The sequence below is a fragment of the Balaenoptera physalus genome (assembly GCF_965194825.1).
Source record: "Balaenoptera physalus genome assembly, chromosome: 12".
NCBI classification, from domain to species: domain Eukaryota; kingdom Metazoa; phylum Chordata; class Mammalia; order Artiodactyla; family Balaenopteridae; genus Balaenoptera; species Balaenoptera physalus.
The window spans coordinates 39,988,406-40,015,211 of record NC_138897.1 but is presented as its reverse complement, the minus strand read 5'-3'; the positions used below and the strand labels follow the sequence as shown (position 1 = coordinate 40,015,211).

The following is a 26,806-nucleotide window of genomic DNA, read 5'->3' as shown; positions in this document are numbered from 1 at the left end:
ATATTTTCTATTTCTTCCTGTTTCAGTGTTGGAAGGTTGTGTTTTTCTAAGAATTTGTCCATTTCTTCCAGGTTGTCCATTTAATTGGTATATAGTTCCTTGTAGTAATGTCTCATGAGCCTTTGTATTTCTGCAGTGTCAGTTGTTACTTCTCCCTCTTCATTTCTAATGTTATTGATTTGAGCCTTCTCCCTTTTTTTCTTGATGAGTCTGGCTGATGGTTTATCAATTTTGTTTATCTTCTCAAAGAACCAGCTTTTAGTTTTATTGATGTTTGTTATTGTTTCCTTCACTTCTTTTTCATTTATTTCTGATCTTACCTTTATGATTTCTTTCCTTCTGCTAACTTTGGGATTTTTTTGTTCTTCTTTCTCTAATTGCTTTAGGTGTAAAGTTAGGTTGTTTATTTGAGATGTTTCTTGTTTCTTGAGGCAGAATTGTATTGCTATAAATTTCCCTCTTAGAACTCCTGTTGCTGCATCCCATAGGTTTTGGGTCATCAAGCTTTCATTGTCATTTGTTTCTAGGTATTTTTGGATTTCCTCTTTGATATCTTCAGTGATTTCTTGGTTATTTTGTGGTGTATTGTTTAGCCTCTATGTGTTTATATTTTTCACAGATTTTTTTCCTGTAATCGATATCTAGTCTCATAGCATTGTGGTCGGAAAAGACACTTGATACGATTTCCATTTTCTTAAATTTACCAAGGCTTGATTTGTGACCCAAGATATGATATATCCTGGAGAATGTTCCATGAGCACTTGAGAAGAAAGTGTATTCTGTTGTTTTTGGATGGGATGTCCTATGAATATAAACTAAGTCCATCTTGTTTAATGTATCATTTAAAGCTTTTGTTTCCTTATTTATTTGCATTTTAGATGATCTATCCATTGGTAAAACTAGTGTGTTAAAGTCCCCTACTATTATTGTGTTACTGTTGATTTCCCCTTTTATGGCTGTTAGCAGTTGCCTTATGTATTGAGGTGCTCTTATGTTGTGTTCATAAATATTTACAATTGTTATATCTTCTTGGATTGATCCCTTGATCATTATGTCGTGTCCTTCTTTGTCTCTTGTAATAGTGTTTGTTTTAAAGTATATTTTGTCCGATATGAGAATTGCTACTCCAGGTTTCTTTTGATTTCCATTTACATGGAATACCTTTTTCCATCCCCTCCCTTTGAGTCTGTATGTGGCTCTATGTCTGAATTGGTTATCTTGTAGACAGCATATATATGGGTCTTGGTTTTGTATCCATTCAGCTAGTCTATGTCTTTTGGTTGGAGCATTTAATCCATTTACATTTAAGGTAGTTATTGATATGTATGTTCCTATTACCATTTTCTGAATTGTTTTGGGTTTGTTATTGTAGGTCTTTTCCTTCTCTTGTTTTTCCTGCCTAGAGAAGTTCCTTTAGCATTTGTTGTAAAGCTAGTTTGGTGGCAATGAATTCTCTTAGCTTTTGCTTATCTGTAAAGGTTTTAATTCCTCCATCAAATCTGAATGAAATCCTTGCTGGGTAGAGTAATCTTGGTTGTAGTTTTATCCCTTTCATCACTTTAAATATGTCCTGCCACTCCCTTCTGTCTTGCACAGTTTCTGCTGAAAGATCAGCTGTTAACCTTATGTGGATTCCAGTGTATGTTATATGTTGTTTTTCCCTTGCTCCTTTTAATATTTTTTCTTTGTATTTAATTTTTGATAGTTTATTAATACATGTCTTGGCATGTTTCTCTTTGGATTTATGTTGAATGGGACTCTCTGTGCTTCTTGGACTTGATTATCTCCTTTCCCATATTAGTGAAGTTTCAAGTATAATGTCTTCAAATATTTTCTCAGTGTCTTTCTTTTTCTCTTCTTCTTCTGGGAACCCTATAATTTGAATGTTGTTGCATTTAATGTTGTCCCAGAGGTCTCTAAGACTGTCCTCAATTCTTTTCATTCTTTTTTCTTTTTTCTGCTCTGCAGTAGTTATTTCCACTATTTTATCTTCCAGGTCACTTATCTGTTCTTCTGCCTCAGTTATTCTGCTATTGATCCCTTCTAGAGTATTTTAAATTTCATTTATCATATTGTTCATCATTGTTTGCTCTTTAGTTTTTCTAAACCCATGTTAAACGTTTCTTGTATTTTCTCCATTCTCTTTCCAAGATTTTGGGTCACCTTTCTATCATTACTCTGAATTATTTTTCAGGTAGACTACCTGTTTCCTCTTTATTTTTTTGGTTTGGTGGGTTTTTACCTTGCTCTTTCATCTGCTGCATATTTCTCTGTCTTCTCATTTTTCTTAACTTACTGTGTTTGGGGTCTCCTTTTCACAGGCCACAGGTTTGTAACTCCTGTTGTTTTTGGTGTCCACCTCCCATGGGTGAGTTTGGTTCAGTGGCCTGTGTAGGCTTCCTGGCGGAGGGGACTGGTGCCTCTTTTCTGGTTGTGAGGGTCTGGCTCTTGTCTTTCTGGTGGGCAGGGCCACGTCTGGTGGTGTGTTTTGGGGTGTCTGTGAACTTAGTATGACTTTAGGCAGCCTCTCTGCTAATGGGTGTGGTTGTTTTCCTGTCTTGCTTGTTGATTGGCATGGGACATCCGGCACTGTAACTTGCTGGCCATTGGGTGGAGCTGCTTCTTAGCATTGAGACAGAGATCTCTGGGAGAGCTCTTGCAGATTTATATTATGTGGAGCCTGGAGGTCTCTGGTGGATCAACATCCTGAACTCGGCTCTCCTACTTCAGAGGCACCAGCCTGACACCCGGCTGGAGCACCAAGACCCTGTCAACCACACGGCTCAGAAGAAAGGGAGAAAAAAAATAAATAAGTAAAATTAAATTAAATTTAAAAGTTATTAAAATTAAGAATTTAAAAAATTCTTAAGAATAAACAACTTAATAAGTAATAAAAAAAATAAGTGAGCAACCAAACCAAAAAACAAATCCACTAATGATAACAAGCACTAAAAACTATACTAAAAATAAAACAATAAAAAAAGTACCCACACAACCGTAGGAGAAATGGTAAAAGCAAAGCTATACAGACAAAATCACACAAAGGAGAATACACATACACACTCACAAAAAGAGAAAAAGTAGAAAATGTATATATATCTATATATAAAAGAAAAAAAGGAAGAGAGCAACCAAATTAATAAACAAGTCTACCAATAATAATAAACTCTAAATACTAAACTAAGATAGACATAAAACAAGAAACAAATCAGATGCAGAAGACAAACCCTAAGTCTACAGTTGCTCCTAAAGTCCACCGTCTAAATTTTGGGATGATTCTTTGTCTATTCAGGTATTCCAGAGACGCAACGTACATCAAGTTGATTGTGGAGATTTAATCTGCTGCTCCTGAGGCTGCTGGGCAAAATTTCCCTTTCTCTTCTTTGTTCCCACAGCTCCTGGGGTTCAGCTTTGGATTTGGTCCTGACTCTGTGTATAGGTTGCCTGATGGTGTCTGTTCTTCGTTCAGACAGGACAGGGTTAAAGTAGTAGCTGATTAGGGGGCTGTGGTTCACAAAGGCCGGGGGGAGGGAGGGGTACGGAATGTGGAAGGCAGGGTGAGCCTGCAGCAGCAGAGGCCAGCGTGACGTTGCAACACCTTAGGCAAACCGTGTGTTCTCTTGAGGAAGTTGTCCCTGGATCACGGGACCCTGGCAGTGTTGGGCTGCACAGGCTCCTGGGCAGAGAGGTGTGGATAGTGACCTGTGCTTGCACACAGGCTTCTTGGTGGCTGCAGCAGCCGCCTTAGTGTTTCATGCCTATCTGTGGGGACTGCGCTGATAGCCGTGGCTCACACCCGTGTCTGGAGCTCGTTTAGGCTGTGTTCTGAATCCTCTCTTTTCACGCATCCCGAAACAATGGTTTCTTGCCTCTTAGACAGTTCCAGAATTTTTCCCAGATTCCCTCCCAGCTAGCTGTGGCACACTATCCCCCTTCAGGCTGTGTTCATGCAGCCAACCCCAGTCCTCCCCCTGGGATCTGGCCTCTGAAGCCAGAGCCTCAGCTCCCAGCCCCCACCTGCCCTGCTAGGTGAGCAGACAAGCCTCTTGGGCTGGTGAGCACTGGTCAGCACCAATCCTCTGAGCAGAAATCTCTCCGCTTTGCCCTGTGCACCCCTGTTGCTGCACTCTCCTCCATGGCTCTGAAGCTTCCCCCCTGCCCCCCTCCCATCTCTGCCAGTGAAGGAGCTTCCTAGTGTGTGGGGAATTTTCCTCCTTCATAGCTCCCTCCCAGAGGTGTAGGTCCCATCCCTAGTTTTTTGCCTCTGTTTTTTCTTTTGCCCTACACACGTACATGGGGAGTTTCTTGCCTTTTGGGAAGTCTGAGGTCTTCTGCCAGTCTTCAGTAGGTGTTCTGTAGGAGTTGTTCTACATGTAGGTGTATTTCTGATGTATTTGTAGGGAGGAAGCTGATCTCCACGTCTTACTCCTCCAACTTCTTGAAGGTCTCCCATACTTTGCATTCAGGAATATTAGACCAAGTTAAGAGTATGGGTTCATGCTGAAAAGAAAGACTTAAAAATAAAAGTAGGGGAAAGTTTTATATACTAAAAACGAAGATCCCTCTCTAGCTTCCAGAACACTGGCAACCACGCTTCTACCCCCTCTAACCCATCTCATTCACTTCCTCCAGGTGAAGAGATTTGGAAGACACTCTTTGGAAAAAATTTACAAATCCAATAAGAAATCTATAAAGATTCTGGAAGTTGGAGCTCAGGGCCTGCCCTGGCCCTTAAAATGGAACTCACCACTAGTAAGTCCCATTCTACACACAGAGTCTCAATAGCTCAGCTATGAACAGAGAGCCTGGAGTCTCCAGGGAGCATAGAACAGCCTCCAAAAGAAACACTCAAACAGAAACAATAAAGGGAATTAGAAGAAAAGAAAAACCTTGACAAGAGAAGAAAACTTTAGAAAAACACTATAATTAATTAATATTCTCAGTGGTAAAAAAAGTCTAATCCCTTTTTAAAGAAAAATAATAATCATAAAAATTGAAGGCATATATTAAAGCAGGAAGGACAGTGTAATGAATCTTGTGTACCTATGAGCCAGCTTATGATCATTTATTTTACTTCTAAATCATCACCCACTTCCTATCCCATATTATTATTTTGAAGAAAATCTTGGAATAATAACATGTCATATATAAGTATTTCAGGCCATACCACTAAAAGATAGTACTTTAAAAATATATATAACTACAATAGCATTAACACACTAAAAAAATAAAAATTATTCCTTTATATCATCAAAAAGTCAGATTTCAAATCTATTCGATTGTCTATGTTTTTATATTTTATTCTATTCTGTTTTATTTTACTCTACTTTATTTTATTTTATTTTATTTATGGTTTGTTCAAATCAGGATCCAAATTGTGGCATTGTGATGGTCAATGTAGTTGCCTAATCATCTTTTAATCTGTAGGCTTCTCTTACTTTCTCTCTCTCTCCCTTTTTATCCATCTTGTAATTTATTTTTGAATAAATTGTTTCATGTTTTATAGAGTATTTCACACTGTGGATTTTGCTAATTACATCCAATTGGTATTATTAAACATGTTTCTCTATCTTGATAATTCCTATTTATTGGTAATTAAATTTAGAGACTTAGCCAAACTTAGTTTCAAAATTTGGGCAAGAATTCTCCATAGGTGACGATATGTACTTCTGTCAGGAAGGACATAATGCCTGGGTCTTTACCTTTTCATGACATTTTGAACTTTGAAAAATCAATGCCTAGAAATAGTCACATTGTTTCATTAAAGGTTGCAAAATATCTTAATTCTATATTTTTTATTCATTTTAGTAACTGGATTACTTCTATTAAAGAAAAACTTTCTACCATTAAATATTGGATTTTCTTAAGATACATTTGTATAGATAGGAAAGGCATGATAAGTGCTTAACTTTTACCTTTTTAAACCAATTTTCACAATAAAAAGTTGGTACTCTAGCATTCTCCAAAGATAATCAATGAAGTTTGTTTTTCCTTAAATAACATTATAAACCAATGCACGTATATGTCATTGATCTGCTACAATCTATCACAATTACCGTTCTTATTGATACTCAAAATCTCTTCAAGTTGGTTCCTGAGTCCTTTTGACAAGACCTGGGATTCTTTAGCAGCTTCTTTGCTTTTAGATTTGACAAGATGTTCCAGGCTCATCTTGTATATTTCCAGCCTTAGATCTGGATTCTTTTAGTTCTCCAAAATCTTCTTGTTCTTTCTAGTGGAAAATGACATTTCTACATCAGAATTTCTTTCCCTAAAGTCAGTTCCTTATTGCTTTTCAAGAAGATTTAAAAGTGTATTTATCCAGAATGTTTGGTCGTTTGTAATGGTAGGGTTGGTTCAAATAACCTAGCCTATCATTCATACAAGCTCATCTCAGGACCTTTGATAAACCTATTTCTTGGCATTTGCTTCCCCGTTATTTGAATGACTCATTCTTCAACTCTATCAATGCTTTATTTAAAATTCATCTTTTCCATGAATAGTTCCCTGACTGGATAGCAAAGTTAGTGAGTATTGACTGAATCAAGGAATAAATGGATAGTGCATGTATAAAACACAAAGAGAGGCTTATTAAAAAGGAACACAGAGTGGTCAATAAAGAGAACCTAAAATTTTAAAATATCATAGCAAAATGAAAAATTCAAAATCCAGAAGCACAAATACCTTAAAAAAACAAAACAAAACAAACAAAAAAACCAAAAATACCCTTAAAGGTAAAAAATCATATTAAAAATTCAAAAAATATCTCAGAAATAAAGAATACAGATTTCTAGAAAACAATTAAAAGAACCCACTGAATGCTAATCATGATAGATGTAAAAGACACATATCAATGCATATTATCACGAAATTTCACAACACTGTGGACAAGTGATAACCCTCAAAATTTCTACCAAGAGGCAGCACAATAATTACATACCAAAGATCGAGTTATAACGTTACTAAATTCTGAAAGGAATGATTGTCAATCTAGAATAAATTATTGATCAAGTGTAAAATGGAGAATAAGGAAATTTTCAAACATGTGAGTTTCCATAAAAGGAGAGCCCAGGATTACAGCAAGCATGGAGAACTGTGAGCCCAGATTCCTGCAAAGTAGAAAGGGACAGAGGGAGGAAGGAAAATAAAAAGAAGGAGAAGATGATTCATTTGAACCAACAGAGAGGATATTTCTACAACTGTCAGATTATTTAAGGATGATTTATTTATTGGTACATAAAAAATCCTAGCAAGTAAATAAATATATATAATTATTAAATTTTTTAAAAAAGGACTGTTGAAGAAAAGAAACAAAGCTAGTATACCATATGGCTTAGCTATGAATAACATTTACATAGTCATAATGAACTGAATATTGCACAGTGATCTCAAAATTATGCCTTATTTATATTAAGAGAGGGTGGAAAGGGAATGGTCTGGGCTGATGTGTGTATGCAGAGGGTGGTGCATGTAACAGAGCTGAACTCATTTTTCCAAGGTTAGCTGGAAGATTTAGAAATAACAGAATAAAAATGGTACCTGTAAACATGAAAATGAACACTAAAATATACAGGTGAAAGAGGTAAAAGAATTACCTTGAGGGAGCAGGAATTGGGGATGGGGAGATGCTTTTTTTTTTTACACTTAGTAAAACTATTTGACTTTTTAACCGTGTTTATCTTTGATGAAAACTGTTTGCTCAAAGATTCAGATGCCCTCAGAGAACTGCTGACACTTTCAAGGGTCTCCCTGAAGGAAGAAAGTCAAGGTGCAATCATGAACACTGGGTATATTGATGCTGATTGAGACCAGGCCAGTAGAAGTGATTGGCAAGTGGCAGGCCCATGAAACTAAAAAACATATAGACGCAAAGTACCTCATTTTATCCACAATTCAAACTTTTCCCCTTATATTCTCAGTCTGTGCCTTAAATTCTTCCCAAACTCCACCCCCAGTCTTAACTCTCTTAGGTTAACAAGAATATCATGGCTACAAAATCTTTTTCCTTTTATTCCTTTTCTATTACACATATATTTCCGAAATGTGTTACCTGAGATTTGTTCCTCTAATTCTATATTTTTAATGTATTCTATTTCTGCCTAAAAAACACTATATGAAAATTTTCTCCAAAAAAATGTGTGTTGCTTGGGAACACATAGAAACTCTTAAAATATACTCTTGGCATATGTATTATTTAATTCATACTCTTTCCCTGTTTCAGTACAATAAAATACCCCCTAAGAAGTCTTATTTCATCATTTTGCAGTTATCTTTATAATGGTCTGGTCTTTCTATAAAATGGGGCTCATTTCTGCATTTATCCACTACCTTCTCACCTGCTGAGAACTGTCCTTCAAAATTTCTATTAAAAAATCTAGATAAAAGTTATTACCTGCTGGAAGTTTATCAATAATAAAGGAAGTACCATATACAACTATGGTATATAAACTATACCTATAAACTACATTGGGTGAGGAGATTTCAGCAGCATGGAGGACAATGTTTAGAAGACTCCTGCAACCCAACAAAACGTCTGCGTGTCCAACACGTATGAAATTTCTTAGAAAGATTATGATTCTTTGGACTCAGGACAGTGTTTTCTGTAAACTGCAAACTTTCATGTTCACTAAAGGGAAAAAAAGGTCTCAGACTTTTTCCTAAAGCAAATTTGACTGGTGGAAGGGAAATAAATATAAAGATTCCAGGTGACCATGGTGGACTAGATATTAAGAGTAGGGATGAAACTACAGGAAAAGGTTGATGACACTGACCATCACTTACTTCACAGCCTGGCTCCATATCAGCTAAAAGTAAAAGAAATATAATTTCTGTCAAGTGTAGGATAGGAGCATATTCAGAAATCAAGTCACCAGATAACATACATACTGATGTATGGGGACTAGTGACCTGTGTTCAACTCTGTGGTGACTTTCTAGTGTCTGGTCCAGGAAGGACATTTGTGCTGATGTCCTTTCTTTATCCTCCTTTGCGAATGCCCAAACTCATGCTCAGCAACACAGAAGGTAAATAAAGGAATTGGAAACATCAAACCATTATCCACATCTGATGAATGACTGTCAGGGCTCCACAGACCCTGTACCGAGCTGTTTGCAACTTATCAGTGTGACTAATACTATTAAATACCATTTTTTGAGCTACTACCATATGGCAGGCATAGTACATTCAATAAATTGTTTCAATGAATTGTAAAACATTTCCAGGTCAGTTATTTTCCCCATTTTATAGGACAGGTAACTGAGGCAGAAGGTCACCCAGCTAGTGAATGATACAGATGGGTTTCACAGCCAGTTCTACTTAGTTCTAAAGCTCATGCTATTTCTACTGTGTTGGGCTGCTTCTCTGAACAAAGCACTATCTTTGACCTCAGTAACAAACTAATGGAGACTATCACTTGGAAAAAGAAGCCCATTGTCAGTGGTTCTCAAATCATACCAAAATGGCAATTACATAAACCACCTTATGTGAAAGACTGGCCTGGTGAAAAGAGTGCATACATATAAGTGCATGTAGATGTATATAAATATTACAAATCCTTGAGTGTATTACATATAAGAAACTTTATAATTCAAATAATGCAAAATAATGTAGGCCTGTTTTGTAGCATATTTAAACCCTAACCCAAAAAAGCCTCCCACCAACCGCCCCGACCTTCCTAACATTCTGTCATTTCGCACTATGAAAATCTTGTGTGTGCACACACCTTGGGCTACTTAGATTGGTTATCTTCCCATGTAAATACCTTAGACGTTGGATCTGGAATAGGATTTAATCCTGAGAGCCTAGAGCAAAAAAGAAAGATCATAAACAATGGAAACTCAAGAAGAACATAAATATGCCAAAACTAGAAAGCAGAAATACCTACTGATACCCTAGCACCAACCAATATTGGAAGCTTTATCCTCCTTTAAAGTATTAATCAGTAGAGAGGTATTTGGAGCTCATAATCAACAAGATTCAGTTTTTCTTTAATCCAAGCTAAAGAACAGTCTCCTTTCCACCCCACACACTTTTCATTTTGCTGACATCCTATAACTTGTTGGACATTAATAAATAGCCCAAAATGGTCAACTCACAGATTTCCAGACAAACTTGGCAGAACTCAAAAGACTGGGCTTCAGATGGGCAAGGAGAATATTAGACCTGGGTGCTATCTACCAAGTCAGAACATTTTACCATTCATCCGTCATTACTTATTTCCTCATTCCAAAGTGGCCCCGTGCCATGACAGTCCGCAGCCCGCTGCCCTGCAATCATCTCTGTACACATTGCACCTTTGGCAGGAGACTGCCATTCTTGTTTAAGGCACTTATTGGTCTTATATTTATGATAATTTATCAAATGTCTTGCTGAAATTCTATTTTTCATGAGGGCATGTAAGAGACTCACAGAGTCTTAGCTCTATTTGGCGAAAATTGAAAGCTTTGAAATGTCTTGGGCTCTTTCAAAAAGAAGCTTAAGGTAAATACATTCCTCATATCTCTTAAAGGGATTGGCATCACCCTCGGGCTGTAGGCATTATTGATGCCAAGGTTGGCATGCTGAATCGTTATTTTCTGTAATCTATTGCATGAAAATATGTAAAATTCTGACAGTTGCATTGGAATTAGGTCCTAATCTAACAGCCACCAGGGCACTCTTTCTCCTCAGCAAATCACTCACTACCCACCCCCACCATCAGTATCACATAGCCAATACATGTTTGCTGACAACTCACCTTTGTGCCAAGTGGGTCTAAATGCGTGAAATTAGAGAAGGAAGGAGAGTGGAGAGGTCTAGGCCAGGTGCGATGAGAGTAATGGAACCCTTCAATAAAACTGTGATTACCCCCTATTGCAGATGGGTTAACAGAGGCTAAGAGAAAGAAAGTAAATTATGCAATGACCACAAAGCTCAAAGGTGTCATGCTTGATATCAGGATTCCATGACATCAAAGACCATGTTATGTCCACTTCTTAGTTATACATAGGGAGAGAATACATACTTTGAGTAAATGTCACATCAAGGAATGTACATTTTTGCACAGTTACTCAGCATCCAATTGAGAAAGGTTTAAAAGACACCTCTCTCCACTGCTGAAATTTTGATAAAAGAATGCACACACACACACTCGCACACACACACACAATGTTAAGCACCTGGTTAGACGCAGAGAGAAGCAGAATCACATAACCACTTTGTTTAACCAATAAAACAGAAACCAGCATTAAGAAGAACATACTTGAGGGGAATAAAGTCTCCTGTGTTTTAGGAAATATACCCAGACTACCAAAAACTGGCAATCAATCTATTTCCAGAACATGGGAAGATTTTCCCTTAATTGCAACAACACAGCCATGCTACTAAAAATGAAAATAGTGAAACAACTATAGAGTGCTATCCAATAAAAATATAATGCAATCCACAAATGTGAATCACATGAGATTTTAAATTTCGTAGTAGTCACATTAAAAGAGTAAAAAAGAAACAAGTAAAGTTAATTTTTAAAGTGAAATTTTATTAACTTAGTTGTCTTGGCTGAGGCTATTATAACAAACTATCATGGACTGGGTGGCTTATAAACAACATAAATTTATTTCTTACATTTCTAACTGCTGAGAAGTCCAAGATCAAGCTGCTGGGAGATTCATTGCCTGGTGAGGGTTCATTTCCTTGTTCATTGATGTCCATCTTTTCACTGTGTTCTCACATGGCAGATGGGGTGAGGGAGGTTTCTGGGGTCTCTTTTATATGAGGACTAATCTCATTCATAAAGGCTCCACCTTCATGACTTAATTACCTCCCAAAGGCCCCACTTCTAAATACCATCACATTGGGCATTAGGTTTGACATATGGATTTTGGGCAGGACACAAACCCATTCAGTCTATAGTACTCAATGTGTCCAAAATATTAATTATTTCATGATATAATCTATATTAAAAACATTAATGAGATATTTTACATTTTTTAATAAATCCAATGTGTATTTTGCACTTAAAACTCATCTAAATTCAGACTAGCCACATTTCAAGATCTTAGTAGCCACGTGGAGTTAAAGGCTACAATATTGGATACCATAGCTTTACACCATACCCTATGAAAAAGAGCTAGAATGGGTGCATGCCAATACAATAGAACAATACCTACTCTTCTTCTTACTGGTACTCTTGGTTCATAAATAAAGGATCCAGACTAACCAGAACACTGAGGAGTGAAGGGGGACTGAAAAGCCTAGAGAAAGATTTCAAGGATAAGTACAGGCAGCTGCAACTGGCATCCCTAAGGGACAGAGCTATCCACTTGCAGGTATAGCACTGAAATGGACGGATGAGCTAAGGAAAGAAAAGGAAGCAAGACTTCCTGTAATGCATAGATTTTTACATACCTCAGAGTATGAACCAGGCAGTGGGGAAAGTGGAAAATTCTGGATGACAATCTGTACTGCAGAATGGAGCAGGAGCTGGTAACATGCACAAAAAGCCTACTGAAGATCCCAAAAGATTTGGCCACTGCTCAAGCTGATAGAGTGGGACTAATAGCCATACCTTTGGTTGACAAATATTTTGGTTGAGAAAGATTTCTCCCAGAAAAAAAAAGGGGGGGTGGGCAGAAACAATAATAGCAATAACTGAAGAAAAATAAAAACAGCATTACAAATCAATGGCAAAAAGTTGGATTATTCTATATTATAACTGTTATGAGAATTTGAATTAGGAAAACACTAGGTATATCAAAGTGTTAAACCTTTCTCTTTAATAAAACAATAGAAAGCTAGAAGAAAATATCAGAGAAGACTGATATTTTCCCAGGATGAGAAAGATTTTTCTAAGCATAAAATTTATGGAAGAAAGCCATTTGGGGGTGTGAGAAACAATCAATATGTCTGTATCAAAAATAGAACAGTTCTGAAATTCAGCAAACATCATAAGCCAAATTGAAAACAAATGATAAATAAGAAAATGTTTAATATAAATGTGCTTTTTTTTTTTTACAAATAGAAATGAAAAATAAAGAGCTAAAGACATGTACAAATAATTCAGAAAAAAACAACAGAATAGTAGATGAAAGGCATGAACAGACAATAGCCTGTCAAAATTCAAATAAACTGAAAACTAGATTACAATATTTAACCTTACCAGTAATAATAAAGTAAAATAATTCAAAAGATACTGTGCATGTGAAATCCATCTACTGGATTGTTTATCATAGCTTTATACGTACCAGCAAAAGACAAAAATGGGAGGATCCTATCTGCTAATGAAAGGACAATTAGTTAAATTAAATTAAAATTAGAATAATGTTTAATGATATGTTTTTAATGTGTAATAAATAGGAGGAAAATTTCATCTACAAATATTTATGCGATGTAATTCTGAATAAAAAATGGAATATAAACTCATTTACACATATAAATGTATTTTTGTTAAAATATTTTTAAAATATTTTGTTAAATATTTTGTTAAAATATATGTGTTTATATTTTAATAACAGGATATATTATTAGTTTAGTTTTTATTAAGAACATATATGTATAATTGTTCTATGTATTTAGATTAATTAGATGTATGTACGTACACATACATAGAAAATAGAAACAAACACATTTATGGAAAAAACTTGAAATAAATATATTACATTTTTTACTTAGTTATATCTGGAAATTAGTTATGAATTGTTATCTTTCTGTATTTTTTACAGAAAGATAATAATTTTTTATTTTGTATTTTTTATAGTTTTTAATCTTTTAGTACTTTTAAGTGTTCTAAAATGATCACATATTATTTTTATCATTACATTATTACTGATGGAAACATTCTAAATATGAGTAGGCAACATGTTTAATATGGGTCAAGAGAGGGATGTGGCTACCAACAAGACTAATAGGATCTTTATGCTGGAGCCAAAGTACAATATCAAACTAAATAGGTTAATTTCTGGTTGAAATGAAAAAAGTTACTACATTACAACATCCAGGTACAGGTTACACATAGACTATGAGTATAAGGAACTTGAAGAGAGAGAAGTCAACATGAGTGGGAATTAACTGGGGTATGGCTTGTGCTAGAAATAAAACCAAGTCCTTGGAGAGCTTTTGAAAAACAGAAAAGGTGAAGTCTTGGGATTGGAGAACATATTTGATAAAGACAAAACTGCCGGGTAGCTCCTGTGCAGAGACCTTCTTTTATACATGTGCAGGATATTTCTCTTCTCTACAAATTCTCTTCCTTCCAGAAAACAATCCAAGCCATCTGGTTTCCAGTCTGGATGTTTTGGATCTAGGAAAGGTGGTAGAATTGAATCAGCTTCCTAGACTTATGGTTTAGAGACACTGACAGCTCTCACTAAATGGATCCTCCTTTAGAATAAAAATTCTAAGGATAGAATAAACAATAATTTCAGCTTAATTTAACTCAGTCTTTGCTTGTGTCTTGGCCAAAGTCACAGGCTACTCATGTGGCCATTGTTTTAGGCCAAACATTCCTTATAATTGAATTCTTGCTGGACAGAAGGCTGAGTTCAAGATACATTATTAGCATATAATTCTCAACTTCTGAGAATATGTGCTTATTGAAATACACATTCCAGTTAACTGTATTCAGTTTGATTGTAATGATCTAAATCTTTAATCTCATATGGCATTTCTTAGTTTCCATTTCCTGACTTCCACTACTTGTCCACCTTCATGGACAACCCATCCTTTCTCTTGGAAATTGTCTTCACTGAAACTAGCTCTTCTTTCTGCAGGGAATTTCACCTAGCTAGTATTTTTCTTCTACATGTAGCCCACAGTGCAACACAGAGTCCCCAGCCTACAGGAGGGTAAAAATTGATCCAGAGAAAAAGTCTTCCTTAATGAAACACCTCTATGCACACACAGAAGAGTTACCTTCATTTGGGGCACTGAGAACCACCAAAATACAGTAACATTTTTCTTTCCAGCAAATCCAGAGCCTAAATCATATCTTTTGGCCATTCCCAGACACCAGCACCTTGTATGCTGTGTTGTTACAAAATCTTTTCACATGAAACAATTCTCTTTCAGTTAAGTGCAAAGTGGCTTTCAAAGGGAGAGCCCAACCAACAACAGGGACCCGGCCCAGGATCCCAACCCTTGGAACTTGCTGATTCCTCAGATGAACTTGAATTCTCTTTCTGAAGGTGAAATCTGTCTTCAGAGTCCACTGAGCCTTTTAGTCCCTTGAAAGTTCTTACAGTGTCTATAAAAATTTCTGCTCTTAACATTTCTTGTGTTATAAAAAGCACAGCCACATTTCTCATAACTATTTGATGTCTTATATAAAACCCTTTATAAAATAAAATTTTAAAAAATCTCCCCAGATAGCCTCAAAAGAAAAGTTGCCAGCGTTGTCTTTAAATGACATGTTTATTTAATATCAACGTGAAAATGGAGTCAGAGCTCTGAATTCTGGGCTGCCTGTGCTGGCATTGAGGAGCCCTGCTAAAACCTGCCAGTTGCTAAAATATCCCTTCTACTCCATGGGGAAATAGTGTCAAGAGTAAAAGCCAGAAAGGGAAATTTTGGCTGGCATCCAAAAACAGTTGTAGAAAAGAAGGTTCCCTCTCCGACAGCATTCTGACATGCTTTCTTCAGTTTTGCCATGAAGTTGAAATCTTTCCTCAGGAGAGATGAGTGCATATGTAAAGACTGCACGAGCGTGGTGGGCTCAGGAATTTCAAACATGGCCCAGTCTGACGTGAAGGAAGGAAAGGGAGAGGGGGTGGGGAGGAAGCCACTGAACTTCCAGAAAAGGCTGTCAAAAGTATGCCATTTCAACAGGTTTATCTTTGAAATGTTTCTACTGCCAAACTCTTCTTGGTGATTCTAATATAATTTGGACCCAATCCTTGTATGATTTTATATGAGGCTGCTGCTTTGCTTGATTTCTGATTTGGATCCATCATATATATAATGATATATGTGATCTACAGGATTAAAAATTTGGCATTTATGAGTTATTAGCACACAACACATTAGTATCCAAAGTTCAGCTAAGAAATGCAGTCAAAATTTTAAAAGCCTATCTGGAAGGAAGGAGGGTTGATAGGGAAAATATGTACAAAAATCTCCTCCAGTTTCAACAGGCAGTGACTGTGTCTCAGATAATAGAGTGGCAGCCCTCTATCATCACATGGGCTTACAAAGTCTGTACTGGTGGTTGTGGAGGGTGTGTCTGTGTGTGCACACCAACATATGTCAGAGGGGTGGAAGACAGTAGGGCCACTCAAGTGAAATAAAACCTCAAAACAGATACATATACATCTGTTTCCTACACACAAGAGCTATCCTTGTGCAGAGAAAACAGTAAAACCTTGGCAGTTGTCTAAGTAATGTCATCAATCACGTTAACATTAACAACATATAACATGTATGTTAGACCTTGACCAACAGTGTGGGTGTAATAAAGCAACTGATCATTATTCCACACTTTCTTATGTTTTGAACCATAAGAAAGGGCTGAGTTACCAACCTTAGGATCGCTCTCAATAACTGTTAATAAGTAAGTAGAGAAATAAACCAGGTATTATTGTTTGCTAAGGAGGTGGAAAGTTGATTGCTAGAGAAGCCTATATAGCCATCAAAATCCCATATGGAAGCATAAAGTACAATTTTCTTGATTTGTCTATACAGTGAATTTCTGGTTCTGTTCTTGCTTCTTCCACTAGCTAGTTGTTTATCTTCTTTACAACAGCAATTCCTCTTAACATCCGTTTTATCACTTGTAAAACAGAAACAATAATAATACCTACTTCTCAGTATTATGTAATTTTAAAAGGTACAATGGATGTATCTTTAGCAGACTGTAAAATGCTGCATACATGTTGATCATCGTGAACAGTAGCAATATCTCTGATTCATTTCACTCACAAGATTGAAGAGAAAGGATATTTTATAGCTTCTGAGATTTTAATCCGTTTCTAATGCACTAATTTCATGCTCATAAAATATTGGAGCTGAAAGAGATCTTAAAAATCATCTCATTCAAACTTCTTCATTTTTAAGGCCCAGAGAGTTTGTGATGTGCTCAAAGTCAAACAGCAAACTTAAAAAGTCACAGGCATGCATAGAATACAGAAGTATTCCAGATGCATACATCTGCAATACAGGTTCTTGCGAACTTGCAAAATGGTTTCTTTGATAAGATTCTCTGACTTTTTGCAAAAGATTAGGTTAACAAATCTGGTCTTAAAGAAAATTTCTATAAACTGAATTTTTTATTTACCCATTAGTTCTTATAAGGCAATTTAGAAAAAAATGATCCCATAGACACAGCAGACAGAAACATCTTTTAAAGCTATAAATCCTGTCATCTCATCCCCTTCCTTAAACCTTTCCATCAGCCCTCTCTGGTCCTATTATAAAAACCTCTTGCCATCTCCTGCAAAGTCCCCATGCTATGATTCCTGCTGTTTCAGACAAACTTATTTCTAATGAAACACCCCACTCATCAATTACACTTTGGCTGCACCTGCTTTTTTTCTTTTTTTTCCAATTCTGAGATTTTAGTGATAATTTTCCCTCAGATCATTGCATGGCACACCTTTTGTTATTTATGTCTCAACTAAGTGTCATCTCCTTGGAGAGATCCTCTGTGCCCTCTCAAGTCTCTTATCTATCCCCTTATTTTGCTCATGGTGCTCATCCCATCTGGAATGGTCTTATTTATGGATATTTTGCAAGTGTAATATCAGCTTCTGCCACAAGAGCATAAGCTCCATTAAAGAAGCAATGATTTTCTTTCCTACAAAACATTGAATCCCCAGACCAACTAGTTAGCACTAGCCCAGCACATGGTAGTAGGCGCTAAATTGTTTATGAACAAAACATAATTTATTGATGAATGAAAGGAGGAAGGAAGGAAGGAATAGATAAATGAGTAGACCACTCATAACTTTTGATAAGAAAGATGTTAAGATGGTGTTTGGATTGTTTTCATAATAGCTTGCAACTCCAACCAGATGGCAGCACCTTGGCAACCAGGACTGTGTTGGAAGAATTATGTGAAAAAATACAGGCACTTGTCAATAAGATGAAAGAACACCAAAGACAAACTTCATTGGTATTAGAATTTCACATGAAACCAGGCCTCAGCATCAGGTAGAATCATTAGTTCTGTGCATTAATAAGTAAATATTCAAGATACACAGTATACAGGCACCCAGGAGAGTGAGGGGGAACAGAGATACGGAAGACACAATCTCTGACATAAAGTTCACATAGTTCGCTTTGGGATCATAAGGTATAAATACAAGTTGTATAACAGTGCAAAATTGAGGAACTACTCAAAATTGAAATAGCAACTCTTATGGACTGAATGTGTCTCCCCCAAATTCATATGCTGAAAGCCAACTTCCAGCGTGATGATATTTGGAAGTGGGGCGTTTTGGAGGTTATTAGGTCATGAGGGTGCAGCCCTCAAGAATGGAATTAGCATCCCTATAAGAAGAGGCCAGAAATCTAGCACACTCTCTTTCTACCATCTGCGTATACAAAGAAGTCAGCAATCTGTCACCCCGAAAGGATGCTCACCAGAACCCGACCATGCTAACTCCTTGATCTCGGATTTCCAACTTCTGGAACTCTGAGAAATAAATTTCTGTTGTTTTTAAGCCACCCAGTTTACCATATTTTGTTATAGCAACCAGCACTAAGACAGCAATGAGGAAATACATGAATCATAAAGAGAGTACCTGATTCTACATCAGGTAAGTAGAACAGTCAAAAAGCACTATGAGCTCAAGAGAGAAGAAGGTGTTGCAAACTGGTACATGCTGGTAAGATCTATGTAGAAGGAATTTTATTGAGTCATCTGCATTCATTATTTTAGGCGATGAGGGCTGTTCCAAATACATAAAGATAAAGATTTCATTCTTTTTATTCCTCCATGCTCAAATACCTCTGAGATGATCCTGAATAGCATAGGAAACTATGTAGGTACATCACACAGAGTTTGTCTATGAGAAACTGGACACAGGCAGTGTGTGCTTTTTATGTCCTTTATATTACCTTTTGGTGTTTCCTATCTCCAGGCCCATTTGCAAATGATAGCAGGACTAGGGTATTCAGATCTGCTAAACAGTGGGGGACAAGCGTGAATGTGAGTGGGATGGTTTTCTAACCAGGGTATGAGTAAACTAAGTCCCCTTGGTTTTCTTTCTTTCATACGATTGCAGTTTCTTTTACTGCTCATGTTTTTGATAAAGAAATGGAAACAGACACTCAGTAGAGTATATGTTTTGTACCTTTCTTCCAATATTATCTTGTTATCTTTATTCCACATGGGGCTGGGTTGAATTGGAATCCTATTCTGAAGGGATCAAAGTCTCTGGTCCCAAAGACACTGCACCCAGAAAAGTTCAAGCAGCCACTACTCTAGGGTAAGAGCCCAATTCTGGTGGATTGAGATGCTCATGCTGACCCTTTTGCCTTTACAATTCTAAGTCCTGTGTGCTTGGCTCAGGGAAAGGGTGTATTCTTCTTTACTTTGGCTCAGTTCTTTAAGTTAGCACTGATCATGGTACAGTGATGGTGTTGGTCAAATACTTAAAGGACAGTTAGATGAATGGATAGATGTTTGGATGCATTTGCAAAACAGATACATATAATATCTGTCAGATAATTCCTTTGTCCTAAGCTACAAGTACTGTTCTCTGCAGAAAGTTGGGGAAAGGCAGTTGAAACATAAATACTGAGGCTTGGGTTCAAACGCCATCTTACCACTCTATCTTTGTAACTCTGAGCAAGATCATTAAATCTACTAACCACCATTTCTCTGTCCTTAAAAAGTGTTTTCAAAATGTATCATACTTTCCAGAGTGAAGACCAATGAATGGGATCTTGGATCATGTATGTAATGTAATTTTTATTTCCCAACTGTTTGATAAAAATTTTCCGTACACTGGTCTGAAAACTGGATTTTGTCCGTTGGTTATTTGGCTTTGTCTTTGTTTCCCCAGGCCTAAGACTGTATTTGAATGCCTGATGCTTTATCTACAGCTGATATTAGTTGTCTTGCTTTGATTTTTAACTCTGACCTCTGCTGGGGGCAGGAAACCATGCAAAACACTATAGTAGGGGAACTGTCTTACCCTACATCCTAACATAAATAACAACGTACTGCTTCTTGGTAAAACACATCATGAATAAATTTGGAAATGAGGTTTAATTTAAGCTATTTTATATTCTCTGTATTGTGGCACTCATTTTGTAAAAATATTCCCACTCATTACTGCTTATTGTTCTCTCAGATAGAACTGCAAAATTGTGAAGATGGTTAAGCTATTTATTTATTTTAAAGTTAAGTTCTTTCATCACTTATATCTTTCTCCAATTTTCATCATTCTGTGACTCAGACTCTCTCTCCTTATCATTTTCACACTGCACCCAGACTTGGGGGCCGTGGAAGAGCTCATCACTTCCTGGACAAGAGCATCCATATCTCGCAGGAGCAGAAATGGGACGTAGGAGTTCGTTATAGGTGAAGAAGAGGGGAATGAGCATAACATTCAGAAAAGCTGCTGAATTTGCCCTGCACAAATCAGAGATTTGTGGAAATGATCATATTTCTATAGCCTGCCTTCTCTCCACAGCACGTTCTGCTCATTAATTCATTAATATTTGTACCACCCCTGCAGTGGAGGTAAGTATTATTAGCTTGGGTTTGTAGATGGAGAAATAGAAATAAAGTACAGTGAAGTTCAGCAACTCGCCCAGGATCACAGTGGGAGATGTTGTTGGGAGTGGGATCTGAGCCCAGAAGTCGTGTCTCCCAAGTGCCTGCTCTAACAGAGACAACCCCTCCACCCCATCCATTAGCATAGTGGTTACCGGGAAGCTGTCACTTTATTTCTTGGAGTTGCATTCACCTAAGCTACTGAACTCTCCTGAACACACATACAGTTGAGTTGTTCTAACATTTACACTGCCAAATGTCTGCATAATTTCTCTCTTTTCATTGCCTAGCTGTCAGCAGCTGCCCTGCCTGACAGAATACACCCACATGGTCAGGAAAATATATTTTTGAAAAAAATAGTTAAACTTCAGCCCAGTGCTGCAAAAGAAGCATGGTATTGTCAGCTAGTGAAACAACACATTTCTTTCTGAAAGGAAAGGTATGTTATATTATTTTCATGCACTGACCCGCTCTGTGCCTCCTGTCCCAAAGTGCAAGTGACATTTTGGTTTATCACCATGATGCTGATGGTGAAAATGATCTGGGAGTGGAGATGTTTGGCCAGTTCAGCTTGTAACTCCTGATTGTATTTGATTTCAGGAGATGTAGATGAAGGAGGAGACTAATGTGTGTTGAGGGCTCACTGTGCTGTATTCACTGATTGTCACAAAACTAAAATGTTATGGAAAAACCTGAACGAACGTTTCAGCCAACCCAATACAAGGTGGATACTGGTGCTCTCATTGTAGAGCTGAGGAAATATAAAAAAATATAGACTCAGGGAAGTGAACTTGACCCAGATTGCCCAGCTACCAACCAGAGCCAGGATTTGAACTCAGTTTTATCTGACTCTAAATTATGTTGAATCTATATATTAGGATAAGAATACATCAATGACATTGACCCATGTTTCAGTTGAACTCACCTTATAGAATCTGTACTCTTGAAAAGAGAAGCCTTGCCTTAAAGATCATTTGCCAAGCATGAGCTCAGGGCTGTGCGGGTGTCTCAGGATTCCATCCATGAGTACGAAGTTGACTGTCAGGTCACACTGTGATAACTCAAACACTTTTTTTTTTTTTTTTTTAACATCTTTATTGGAGTATAATTGCTTTACAATGGTGTGTTAGTTTCTGCTTTATAACAAAGTGAATCAGTTATACATATACATATGTTGCCATATCTCTTCCCTCTTGCGTCTCCCTCCCTCCCACCCTCCCTATCCCACCCCTCTAGGTGGTCACAAAGAACCGAGCTGATTTCCCTGTGCTATGCGGCTGCTTCCCACTAGCTATCTATTTTACGTTAACTCAAACACTTTTGGAAGAAACCAAATGTTCTGTGAGTATTCTAGCCTAGTCTGCAGAGTAAAAGAATCTAGAAGCTGGAAATGTTGGAGGAGTTTACTGTTAGGGTCTATTACAATCAAGGTAGACAATTAGACAAATGTGTATACATGAGCCCCTATGGGCCAAGCAATGAGTTAGATTATCTCTCCTTTCACAGATGCTGAAACAAAGTTCAGAGTGCATATAGGACTTCTTGAAGATGTGAGGCCAGCTAGTGACCCAGGTGAGGCTGAGTCAAACTTCCCCCGCCTTTCCAGCGTGTCCTCACCGTGTATCATGACTCTCTCTCCTGCAACACACCTAAACTCTCTGCTTGTTGCCTACACAGTAAGAATCCTTCTTCCTTTCCCTATCTTTCTGCTATGCTTCTCTGGTAAGCCCACTGTGAGAGGAAGGATAATTAGTCTCTCTTGGGAAACTGTTTTTAACTTTATATTTATACTTTGATGGAAAAACTTACTAAATGTGATGCTGAACAATAGTTTTTTTTAAAAGTTTTATTTGAAATATACATTCCAAAATATTTATACACCTAGCTATACTATTTAGCACTTACATATGAAACAAACTCTAGTGTAACCACTATACAGGTTAAGAAACAAATCTTTTCTAGCACCTCAAAAGCGCCCGTGTGACACTTTCCAGGTTAAAGTAAGCATAATCCTGACATACAGAATAACTGTTCTTTTTTTCCTCACAAATATAATGTAGAACAAAAGTGGAAAGACACTAAAAGATTCATAAAATGAACTTCATTCATAAAAGTTAAAAAATTAAACTATACTATTTAGAGATATATACATGTGTGGCAAAACTATTAAGAAAAACAAATGAGTGATTTTTTAATAATATAAATCAAAACATGACATCTCTCTGCTTTAACTCCTTTAGCAAGAGTCTATTGTACGTGAAATAAACCCTTGTTCCTCATCTAACCCCCAAGCATGTGTGAGATCCAGTCCTGCCTTCTGCTTTGCCTTGATCTTCCTTTCTCTTGGCCTTCTGCTATCACTGACCTCAACCTAGTTCCAAGAACACAGCAAGCTCACCTGTGCGGCCAGGCCCTTTCTGAGCCGCTCCTTCTCAGAACCTTTGCATTGCTTGCACCTTGTCCTAAGATCTCAATCTAATGTCACTTCCTCAGAGAGATCCTCTCTCACCACCTCCAATCTAAAATAGATCAATTCACCTCTTTATGCTTCCATCATAATATTTATCGTTAGTGACATTTTATTATTTATTTACTTATTTGTTTGATTATATCTGTCCCCACTAGAACATAAATTCCATGAGGGAAAGGGCCACCTCTGTCTTAGTGATGCTGCCTCTTTAGCAACTAGAACAGTGACTGCTACACAGTAGATGCTGAATAAACAACTGTTGAGTGAATTGGTCAAAGAACAAATTGACCTCTGTGTAGAAGGGGATCAAACACAAAGAATACACAAATGTTTCATAGTAGAATTCTGAGTTCATAGATGAGAGCTGGTCAGTGGTAAGAACCAAACATATGAAGAGAAAAAAATAGATCCAGTGGAACAAATCTTGCTCCAAATGTTGGGACATGGATTCTCATTTTAGGACTAAAATCCATGCATAAAAAGTGTTCAGAGTGCATATAGGACTTCTTGAAGATGTGAGGCCAGCTAGTTTTACCTACTCCTTATGATTCCTGCCCCACCCCCAATTCTCTGATCATGGAAAGAAGCTTTTGATTAAATCGTCATCTGTTGCTTCTAACCTGCTTCCACACCAATAACAGGGAGAAAAGGGAGAGCTAAGGAGCACAAGAGAAGTGTGAGAACAAAGTCAAGGTGGTCTGGGACTTTGGGAGACTCATCCTTCTCTGTGTCCAGTCCTAACTCATGCCATGGCCATCATCCAGCCGTGTTATCAATGGACCGCAGGTCCCATTCAGGGTCAGGTGACCTTATGAAGCAGAAATAATATGTCACAAAGATACAGTGTAATAAAAGATGTATGTGAGGCTTCGCTGCCAAGCCAGCTTTTCTAAATAACATTCTGATTGCATTCGATGCCTCAGCAACCTCACTATTGCTGCTGCCCAGGCACGCTGCAGCCAGTATATGCACTGGATGATGAAAAGCCCAGGGACCCACTGGGCAGAAGCCAAATCACATTATCGGCAACATCGGCATAAAGGTATATAAAGCAATCCTGTTAAATATTTAGATGTGTAGGGCCCCAGTGCATGACACACAGTCAGCTAGAAATATACTTTTTTAACCAGGAAACTTGAGGTTATAAACCAGTATGATATTGTGCCTTTTAAAGGGAAGTGAATCTGAGAAGTATTCATTGCATATTAACCTACGGGATTTAAACCATCACCATCAAATCACATGGTTAATTGAATAGCAGCATTAATCCCTTACATTTACATTTTACTTTTGTTGTTGCAAATCACTTTCACAGGCATATTATTTTTTTGATGCTCAAAACAAAAATCCATGAAGATAAGTTTATTAGCAAGTATGTTTTGGGCATCTACTGCAGACAGGGCATCAAACTGTGCACTGTGAGAGATACAGAGACTAGCCCTCCACTGAAGAAAGAGGGCATATATAGAAATGATCGGGTATTATCATCTCCTTGAGGGAAATGTAATGGAAAGAGCAGCAGGAGGATATCAAAGATCAAAGTAGACTTTAACGGGAAGAACAAGCACTATCCTGTGTCTGTTATCATCAAGAAAATGTCCTAGGTTTATGGCTTAGAACTAACCACCCCACAATTGCTTAGAGCACAGATGAGGAGACAAAACATTTCAAAAAAATAATAATTATAAGTAAAATATCATATGTACATGCCCACTGAGTGACCCAGATATAAGGAGGTAAGAGTTTGAGGAAGGTAGACTGAACAAGGTTTGTAGAAGAAATTGGATTTTGGCTAGTATTTCAGGGAAAGATGGTATGAAGAAAGTGTAAGTGAGCTTGTGCATGTGGGCATGTGTAAAAGTGTTTTCCCAGTTGAAGACTTATTTTTCACATCGAGAATAATGTAAGTTCTCAAGGATTACAGAGCTAACCAGCTAGAATTCAAATGTATTACACCCTCTCTTATCTCAAAATGCTACCTACAAATAAAAGAAATGATCTGTTCACCCATTCAATAAACAGGGACCAAGTATTGAAATGGAGTCAGAAGACTGACATGTGCCGACAAGGTATTCCAATTGAGAAGGTAGAAAGCAGGGACTATCTAGAATGCATAGGAGAGTCTCCTGAAGGAAGCATCTGAGTTGACTTAGAGCATTGATAGGAGTTAACAAGGGGAGACCTGGGATAAGGGCATTTCTGATAGAAGCAACAGAAATGGAAAAAGAAAGGCTTGCATGTGATGGCTATAGCAGGCCATCTTCCTGCTGATAGCAAGTGTTATTTAATGCACAGAACCCATTAGAGCCCTCATCTCTCCTTTCCTGAGTGAGGGCCTTGGTGAGGTGGTAAGAAAGGAAGAAGGTGATGCACACTCCCACCAAGACTGAGCACTTCAGAAGTCCCACTGGCAGCATCAACACCAGGCAGAGAGTGCAGGTCCCCCCTTGGCTCCAACTACAGGAGTAAGCCCTGAGCACTGCTTGTTCTGCAGATGCTCCTTCTCAGATTATACCCAAGGGCAAAACAGAGGTTTAAAAATATCTGGCAATTGACAATAATGAAGTTGAGCTTGATATTAAAGCCTAAATTGTGCATACACTTCTTCAGCCTTCTATATTCTTCCTTTATCCTCTCTCCTATTTTCTTTGATGTCTCTAGAATATCTGAAGGCTTGCTTAGAACTATTAAGGGTAAGTATGTTAGATTTCATCGAATCACTTTTGTTCAAAGTAAGTGAAAGAGTTAATTACAGTTATACCTCTTGAACTTCTCTTAATGAACTATTTAAACCAACCCTCTGGGGCTTCCCTGGTGGCACAGTGGTTGAGAATCTGCCTGCCAATGCAGGGGACACGGGTTCGAGCCCTGGTCTGGGAAGATCCCACATGCCGCGGAGCGACTAAGCCCGTGAGCCACAATTGCTGAGCCTGCGCGTCTGGAGCCTGTGCTCCGCAACGGGAGAGGCCGCGATAGTGAAATGCCCGCGCATTGCGATGAAGAGTGGCCCCCACTTGCCGCAACTAGAGAAAGCCCTCACACAGAAACGAAGACCCAACACAGCCATAAATAAATAAATAAATAAATAAACCAACCCTCTGAAGAAAAATGATACTGTGTAGAGCCATAGCTAACCATCAGGGATCATTTTTCATTAGGGCTTTCTTTGAGGATAAACCCCCATAATATCCTCTCTTATCATTGACAAGATATCCACAATAGAAAAAAAAAAAGAAGAAGAAATCATGTAAATAAATAGGGCACTTTATTTTTCCCTGCTGTAATGTTAGAGAAACAGAGCTACTACATGGACACTTAGAGCAAAGAAAATATAAATTAAGAAAAGCCGAAACCACTAATTCACCAATTACAACTAAAGACACCCTGCATGGAGAATGGGAGCATGTGGATTCGGGGCCTAGATCCACCACTTCCCAACTGTGATCCTCTTAAGATTACAGCTATTCCATCTGTAAAATGTGGACAGCCACCACCTGCGCACTGCAGCCTGCTGTCCATCTCACGGCGTAGCTGTGTGCTTGTTAGGATTCAATGAGCTCACCTGGCACAATCTCTGACACATTGGAAGAGAGTAAAAATTATAATTTAATAAGTGAATAATGTATAAAGAGGCAGGGTGCTGT

General features: G+C 37.6%; 1 long non-coding RNA gene across 1 annotated transcript in view; it reads left to right on the top strand.

Annotated features, from left to right (window-relative positions):
- The window catches only part of LOC309639254, a 195,262-nt gene extending 169,297 nt beyond the window's left edge, over positions 1 to 25,965 (top strand). The window contains exon 2 of the long non-coding RNA XR_014251559.1: positions 210 to 25,965. This is a non-coding gene — a long non-coding RNA (uncharacterized lncRNA). The remainder of the gene's footprint in view (positions 1 to 209) is intronic.
- Positions 25,966 to 26,806: the final 841 nt, after the last annotated feature.